Raw genomic sequence first — 9,428 nt, forward strand, 5'->3', positions numbered from 1 at the left:
TTTGACCCAAGTTAATCAATTTAAAGGCAATGCTACCAAATAATACATTTTTACATTTAAAAAAAACATTTTAGTCATTTAGCAGACACTCTTATCCAGAGCGACTTACAGTAGTGAATGCATACATTTCATTTCATAATTTTTTTTTCTGTGCTGGCCCCCCGTGGGAATCAAACCCACAACCCTGGCGTTGCAAACACCATGCTCTACCAACTGAGCTACAGGGAAGGCTAATAATTGAATGTATGTAAACTTCTGACCCAGTGGGAATGTGATGAAAGAAATAAAAGCTGAAATCTATTTTGTGAAGTGCACCAGTCCCTCCTGCAGCAAAGCACCCCCACAACATGATGCTGCCACCCCTGTGCTTCACGGTTGGGATGGTGTTCTTCGGCTTGCAAGCCTCCCCCTTTTTCGTTTCATCAGACCAGACGACACTTCTCCAAAAAGTACGATCTTTGTCCCCATGTGCAGTTGCAAACCGTAGTCTGGCTTTTTTATGGCGGTTTTGGAGCAGTGGCTTTGTGCTTGCTGAGCGGCCTTTCAGGTTATGTCGATATAGGACCCGTTTTACTGTGCATACTGATACTTTTGTACCTGTTTTCTCCAGCATCTTCACAATGTCCTTTGCTGTTGTTCTGGGATTTCATTTGCTATTCTATTGTTTTCGCACCAAAGTACGTTCATCTCAAGGAGACAGAACGCGTCTCCTTCCTGAGCGGTATGACAGCTGCGTGGACCCATGGTGTTTATACTTGCGTACTATTGTTTGAACAGATGAACGTGGTACTTTCAGGCGTTTGGAAATTGCTCCCAAGGATCAACCAGACTTATGAGATCTACAATTTATTTTCTGAGGTCTTGGCTGATTTCTTTTGATTTTCCCATGATGTCAAGCGAAGAGGCAGTGAGTTTGAAGGTAGGCCTTGAAATACATCCACAGGCACACCTCCAATTGAATCAAATGATGTCAATTAGCCTATCAGAAGCTTCTAAAGCCATTACATTATTTTCTGGAATTTTCCAAGCTGTTTAAAGGCACAGTCAACTTCGTGTATGTAAAGTTCTGACCGACTGGAATTGTGATACATAAGTGAAATAATCTGTCTGTAAACAATTGTTGGAAAAATTACTTGTGTCATGCACAAAGTAGATGTCCTAACCGACTTGCCAAAACTATAGTTTGTTAACAAGAAATTTGTGGAGTGGTTGAAAAACGAGTTTTAATGACTCCAACCTAAGTGTATGTCAACTTCCGACTTCAACTGTATGTTCTGTGAGCCATGAGAATGACAACAATGGCAGTGTATGCGTTTGATTGTGTCCTCACGTTGGGCCAGGAGAATCATTAACCTTTTTCTCATACAAATTCCCCATATTGGCAATAGCCAATATTGCCAATATGATACAATCTTCTTTTTATCCTAGAACATTTTACTGTGTCCAATAGTCGGTCGTTGTTCCAGCAATGTTCAGTGGGTTGCAGACTCTCAGTCCTCAGTATCATTTACTTTTAGTCATTCCAAATATTGAGCCCAGTAGATAGGTTACCTAATACAGGGTATAACTCACATAATGGTTGTAGTTAAATCACATTTCAGTGGATGGGACAGGTTAATCATTAGGAACAGAGGCTTTAGCCAACCCCATCATTACATCACCCAGCCATCAGGACTCAGGGAATTGAGTTTGACTGACTGGTTATACACTAGAAGACCAGTGACACCAGTGACACCAATTGACCTTGTGTTGGGCTGTCACGTCTACACAGCTGGAGGTGTGAAAAACGGCTGAATGAATCCAGACAATACAGCCAGGTATAGCAACAGGTACACAACAACAACAACAAAAACACACGCACACACTCTCGGTCTGGTATCTCCACATTCAGAGAGCCATATTGTATGTGATTTTTGGCTTGGCTGGTTTTTGCTGGATTGTCACGATTGAGCTGAATAGGTTTTACTGCATATGTTAACCTAATCCCAATATGCACCCCTCCGTAAAGTTTTTATTTTGCTGGTGACTAGGGAGGATCATTTGCAAAGCAAGCAGTATGGGGAATATATCCTAAGGAATAAAGTTATTTCCACTATATTTCCTAATCACACAGATTAAATTACCTATAAAACAGATCCATGCCCACACATTTACTTTTAATGGTCATTTAATTATTCATTAGTTCTAATTTGCATTTTCTTCTAATTCAGTCAATGATTCATGAATAATGTTATTACAGTGAGGGGAAAAAAGTATTTGATCCCTTGCTGATTTTGTACGTTTGCCCACTGACAAAGAAATGATCAGTCTATAATTTTAATGGTAGGTTTATTTGAACAGTGAGAGACAGAATAACAACAAAAAATCCAGAAAAACGCATGTCAGAAATGTTATAAATTGATTTGCATTTTAATGAGGGAAATAAGTATTTGACCCCCTCTCAATCAGAAAGATTTCTGGCTCCCAGGTGTCTTTTGTACAGGTAACAAGCTGAGATTAGGAGCACACTCTTAAAGGGAGTGCTCCTAATATCAGTTTGTTACCTGTATAAAAGACGCCTGTCCACAGAAGCAATCAATCAATCAGATTCCAAACTCTCCACCATGGCCAAGACCAAAGAGCTCTCCAAGGATGTCAGGGACAAGATTGTAGACCTACACAAGGCTGGAATGGGCTACAAGACCATTGCCAAGCAGCTTGGTGAGAAGGTGACAACAGTTGGTGCAATTATTCGCAAATGGAAGAAACACAAAAGAACTGTCAATCTCCCTCGGCCTAGGGCTCCATGCAAGATCTCACCTCGTGGAGTTGCAATGATCATGAGAACGGTGAGGAATCAGCCCAGAACTACACGGGAGGATCTTGTCAATGATCTCAAGGCAGCTGGGACCATAGTCACCAAGAAAACAATTGGTAACACACTACACCGTGAAGGACTGAAATCCTGCAGCGCCCGCAAGGTCCACCTGCTCAAGAAAGCACATATACATGCCCGTCTGAAGTTTGCCAATGAACATCTGAATGATTCAGAGGACAACTGGGTGAAAGTGTTGTGGTCAGATGAGCCAAAATGGAGCTCTTTGGTATCAACTCAACTCGCCGTGTGTGGAGGAGGAGGAATGTTGCCTATGACCCCAAGAACACCATCCCCATCGTCAAACATGGAGGTGGAAACATTATGCTTTGGGGGTGTTTTTCTGCTAAGGGGACAGGACAACTTCACCACATCAAAGGGACGATGGACGGGGCCATGTCTTGTCAAATCTTGGGTGAGAACTTCTTTCCCTCAGCCAGGGCATTGAAAATGGGTCGTAGATGGGTATTCCAGCATGACAATGACCCAAAACAAACGGCCAAGGCAACAAAGGAGTGGCTCAAGAAGAAGCACATTAATGTCCTGGAGTGGCCTAGCCAGTCTCCAGACCTTAATCCCATAGAAAATCTGTTGAGGGAGCTGAAGGTTCGAGTTGCCACACGTCAGCCTCGAAACCTTAATGACTTGGAGAAGATCTGCAAAGAGGAGTGGGAGAAAATCCCTCCTGAGTTGTGTGCAAACCTGGTGGCCAACTACAAGAAACGTCTGACCTCTGTGATTGCCAACAAGGGTTTTGCCACCAAGAACTAAGTCATGTTTTGCAGAGGGGTCAAATACTTATTTCCCTCATTAAAAAGCAAATCATTTTATAACATTTTTGACATGCGTTTTTCTCTATTTTTGTTGTTGTTATTCTGTCTCTCACTGTTCAAATAAATCTAACATTAAAATTATAGACTGATCATTTCTTTGTCAGTGGGCAAACGTACAAAATCAGCAGAGGATCAAATACTTTTTTCCCTCACTGTACATTGTCATAGATCTAGGTTTTTTTTTTGCGCTTAGGAGGGCACACATTTCCTCTTGAAACAGAAGCTACCAAACAACTCACTTGTAGCACTTGTCTCGGCAAAGTCAAGGACTTTCAGCCTGCCAGCTTGGGCCAGAACCTTTAGAAATTGAAGGCACCCACTAGACACACACTGTTAACTGCTTAGACACCCACAGATGACTGTGACCAAATAATGGAGCCTTTAGGGATATAGTGTAATCAGTAGGCATTACTTATGCAATTACCCTGGTGCTTGCCTAGAGAGCAGCAAATGAAACTGCCCATCCCTACCTTCAGGCTATGCTCAAACCCTACACCACAACCCAAGCACCATGTTCTGCCACCCCCATTTATTATTTAACAACACAAGTCAGTTAAGAACAAATTCTTATTTACAATTACAGCCTACTGGGGAACTGTAGGGTTAACTGACTTGTTCAGGGGCAGAACAACACATTTTTACATTGTCAGCTCAGGGATTCAATCCAGCAACCTTTCAGTTACTGGCCCAACACTAACCACTAGGCTACCTGCCACCCCATAAACCTGTGCTTATCTTTTCCTATTAGCCCTGACTTTGCTGACAACTTCTTTATTTAGGAAACGTTTACTTAATACGATTACGATATGTGGTTGACTCACCTAGCTATATTAAGATGAATGCACTAACAGTAAGGCGCTCTGGTTAAGAGTGTCTGCTAAATGACTAAAATGTAAAATGTAGATGATGGGGTGAATCATATGAATTGCACATCTCAAAAGGGCAAAACATGTGGAGAGGAGTGGTTGAGTGGTAGCTCTCCTGTCACATATAACATCTATGATTCCACACTGGCGACTGTGGCTCAAAGCCTGCCCTTCCCTCTGTTTTTCTCACCTGCATGTATCCCATCTGATTTCTTCCCTGTCAAAATAACATAAATATGTTTTTCAGTCGGCATATCATAAAAGGTGGTTGTTGTGTTGGTCCTGTTTTCATCATACAGCACTGGACATTTGAACTGGAACAGCCAGATGCATGAATATAAATTGTGCTATAAAAACTCTGGGATCTTTTTACTGGGTAAGGTGAGCCATCAACAGCAGACAGCAGCTGTGAGATGGCAAGTCAGGGGGGAGCACGGTGGGGGTGGGATGTGTGTGTGCGACCGACTGTGTGTGTTTTGGACCATAAATATTCCTGCAGTCACTGAGGAAGAAGGGTTTCTCTGGCTGCAGAACAAAGGAGCCTGCTCTAGATGGATCCAATCCACCGCTGAGTCTATCTGTATCCCAAATGATACCATTTTCCCTAATGTACAGTACACTCTTAGAAAAAAATGTGCTATCCAGAACCTAAAAGGGTTCTTCGGCTGTCCCCATATGAGAACCCTTAGAAGAACCATTTTGGGTTCCAGGTAGAACCCTTTTGGATTCCAAGGAGAACCCTTTCCATAGAGGGTTCTACATGGAACCCAAAAGGGTTCTATCTGAAACCAAAAACGGTTCTACCAGGAACCAAAAAGAGTTCTCCTATGGGGTCAACTGAAGAACTGTTTTGGAACCCTATTTTCTAAGAGTGTAGTGTACTACATTGGATCAGGGCCTATAGGGCTCTATTCAAAAGTAGTGCACTATATAGGGAATTGGGTACTAGTTGGGACACAGAGCATGTCTCTAATACTGCTGAGGATTATGGAAATCCTTTACCCCCACTCATCTCGTTACACGGATGGAACAGACAGAAGAAGATACAACCTTTTCAGAAGCCCAGGACTGATTATTTTCAAAAACTGCCAACAGGCGTCCATACGAGATAAGTCCATGACAATCCACTATATGATTGAACATTAGGACACAGAAGCAATGTTAAGACTGCAATCTTGAGTGCTATTTCAAACTAACAAAATAATACCATTTGATACTGTATATGCATAATTGTATTGCATATCTGTTGCACAAATCAAAGGTCAATTATGCTCATTATTAATCATGCAAACTATTGAGAGCTCAGCAAGAGGACATGATCAACATGAAAAAATTACAGAAATTGCACTTTTTCTAGCCCACTGATTCTTTGTCCAACAACCAGGTTCAACCACTGCAGCCCCATCGATTAGAATGGGGGTGTGCTTGGTCCTCTTTTTCCTGTAGTCCTTAATCATCTCCTTTGTCTTGATCACGCTGAGGGAGAGGTTGTTGTCCTGCCACCACACTGCCAGGTCTCTGACCTCCTCCCTATAGGCTGTCTCGTCGTTGTCGGTGATCAGGCCTACCACTGTTGTGTCATCGGCAAATTTAATGATGGTGTTGGACTCGTGCCTGGCCGTGCAGCCATGAGTGAACAGGGAGTACAGGAGGGGACTGAGTGCTACGGGTCGGTAGTCATTTAGGTAGGTTACCTTAGTGTTATTGGGCACAGGGACTATGGTGGTCTGCTTAAAACATGTTTGCATTACAGACTCGGACAGGGAGAGGTTGAAAATGTCAGTGAAGACACTTGCCAGTTGGTCAGCGCATGCTCGCAGTGCATGTCCTGGTAATCTGTCTGGCCCTGTGACCTGTTTAAAGGTCTTACTGCGGAAAGCGTGATCACACAGTCTTCTGGAACAGCTGGTGCTCTCATGCATGTTTCAGTGTTATTTGCCTCGAAGCGAGCATAGAAGTAGTTTAGCTCGTCTGGTAGGCCCGTGTCACTGGGAAGCTCTTGGCTGTGCTTCCCTTTGTAGTTTGTAATGGTTTGCAAGCCCTGCCACATCCGACGAGCGTCAGAGCCGGTGTAGTACAATTCGATCTTAGTCCTGTATTGACCCTTTGCCTGTTTGATGGTTCGTCGTAGGTCATAGTGGGATTTCTTATAAGCTTCCGGGTTAGAGTCCTGCTCCTTGGAAGCGGCAGCTCTACCCTTAAGCTCAGTGTGGATGATGCCTGTAATCCATGGCTTCTGGTTGGGGTATGTACGTACGGTCACTGTGGGGACGATGTCGTCAATGCACTTATTGATGAAGCCAATGACTGATGTGGTGTACTCCTCAATGCCATCAGAGGAATCCCGGAACATATTCCAGTCTGTGTTAGCAAAACAGTCCTGTAGCTTAGCATCTGCTTCATCTGACCATTTTTTATTGATCTAGTCACTGGTGCTTCCTGCTTAAATTTAGCTTGTAAGCAGGAATCAGGAGGATAGAATTAGGGTCAGATTTGTCAAATGGAGGGTGAGGGAGAGCTTTGTATGCGTCTCTGTGTGTGGAGTATAGGTGGTCCAGAGGTATTTTCCACTGGTTGCACATTTAACATGCTGATAGAAATTTGGTAAAATGGATTTAAGTTTCTTGCATTAAAGTCCCCAGCTACTAGGAGCGCTGCCTCTGGGTGAGCGTTTTCTTGTTTGCTTATGGCGGAATACAGTTAATTCAATGCTGTCTTAGTGCCAGCCTCTGACTGTGGTGGTATGTAAACAGCTACAAAGAATACAGATGAAATTTCTCTCGGTAGATAGTGTGGTCTACAGCGTATCGTGAGATACTCTACCTCAGGTGGGCAATAACTCGAGACTTCCTTAGATATCGTGCACCAGCTGTTGTTTACAAAAATACATAGTCTGCCGCCCCTTGTCTTACCAGACGCCGCTGTTCTATCCTGCCGGTACATCATATAACCAGCCAGCTGTATGTTGATATTGTCATTGTTCAGCCATGACTCCATGAAGCATAAGATGTTACAGTTTTTAATGTCCCGTTGGTAGTTTAATCTTCTGTGTAACTCGTTGATTTTATTGTGAAAGGATTGCACGTTTGCTAGCAGAATGGAGGGAAGTGGGAGTTTATTCGATTGCCTATGAATTCTCAGAAGGAAGCCTGCCCTTCGGTAGCGGCAACATTATGTACAAAATAAAAGTTAAAAAAGAAGTTACAAACAACGTAAATGAACGAACAAAAAAACTATCGGCTCGGGGCACGTAAAACGTCTGCCTTCTTCTCCAGTGCCATATTACAGATCTTGAAGCCAGGTCTGAACCCAGGTCTGTTAGGCAAAGAACTACATGTAGCTGACTTCCTGTTCAGAACAGCTCAATCAAGCACAGAGCACAGACAAATGCAAACACCAGCCACGGTCTATGCTATCGGTCTAGCCGCAACTGACCTGGAAAAGGTGGATCACACCAGTGATGTCAACATCTCAACTAAGACAATGGAGACAATCAAAGCACACTGTTCCCAGGACCCACTGTTTCAGGCTCTGTACGCACAAATAAAAAACATCTGGCCTGGAACCAAACAGGCTATGAGTCACACACTGAAAGATTTCTGGACGTACAAAGAGGAGCTCACCGCAGAAAATGGAGTGATATTTAAAGGAAACAGAGTCTTCATCCCTGACATGTTATGCGCATACTTTCAAAACAAAATACACTCTGGCCACTCAGGCATAGAGGCCCGTCTCAGAAAGGCACGTGATGATGTTTTCTGGCCAAGGATTACAGAGGACGTAAAGATCTTTATCAGCAAATGTGCAACCTGCAACTCCATCCAGAAGAGACAACAAAAGGAGACTCTCACCCCCCACCAAATCCCTCCCCTCCCATGGTCCAAGATCGGGATAGACTTAGTTACTCACAGTCAACAAAAGCAACTACCTCATCATGGTCGATTATTACTCGGACTACTGGGAGCTCGATGTGCTGACTGACACCACATCAGACACCATCAGTGAATGCTGCAAAAAGCAATTCAGCAGACATGTTGTTGCTCACACTGTTGTTTCTGGTAATTTCCATTTACGTCATTATGGCCCCCCCTTCTCCGGGAATGGACTTTCTAAAATGTGCTAATGAGCGGGACTTTAAACATGTGACGTCATCACCATATCACAGCCAAAGGAATAGCCAAAACACTCCTAACAAAGGCTGTGATGGATGGTGAAGACCCATGGAAAGCAGTGTTGGCATGGCAGAATAATCCATCAGAGGGACTTAACAGTTTTCCGGTACTGTGACTCATGTCTAGACGCACACGCACAATCCTACCCACCATTAAAAACTGCTCAAATCCCAAGTGGTACAAAATGTAATTCCAAGAAAACAAGCCAAAGGGCTGACAGCAAAACACCACCATGACACACATGCCTGTGACATGCCCAACATCATCCAGGGACCGCCTCTTGTTTTGAAGGATGGGGCTGGAGAAATCTTACCAGTAATACTTTTGTAGCTATATATTTTATGCTGTGATGGAGGAAGACAATGGAACTAAGCTCATGAGGCATTTCTAAGTTATCAATGGCTATATATCATTAATTATGTCCAAAAATGGATGTAACAATCCCAGACTGCCCCTTTAGTGCATGAGATAAAAGTTAAAGAAATGACAATCTCTTGAAGTGATGACCTATAACTAATAATTGCTGTTGACTTTAAATAGTCCACATGAGATAGGTCGGCTGCTTCCCAATTCTGATCTTTTTCACAATTATTGGCAGAAGAGCTGACCTGATTGGTCAAAAGACCAATTAGAGGGAACATATCCAAATTTGGCTGCCTTTGTAAACACAGCCATAAATAGCACATATCCATGAGAACGGAGA

The sequence above is a fragment of the Salmo salar genome, chromosome ssa19, assembly GCF_905237065.1.
Source record: "Salmo salar chromosome ssa19, Ssal_v3.1, whole genome shotgun sequence".
Classification (NCBI taxonomy): domain Eukaryota; kingdom Metazoa; phylum Chordata; class Actinopteri; order Salmoniformes; family Salmonidae; genus Salmo; species Salmo salar.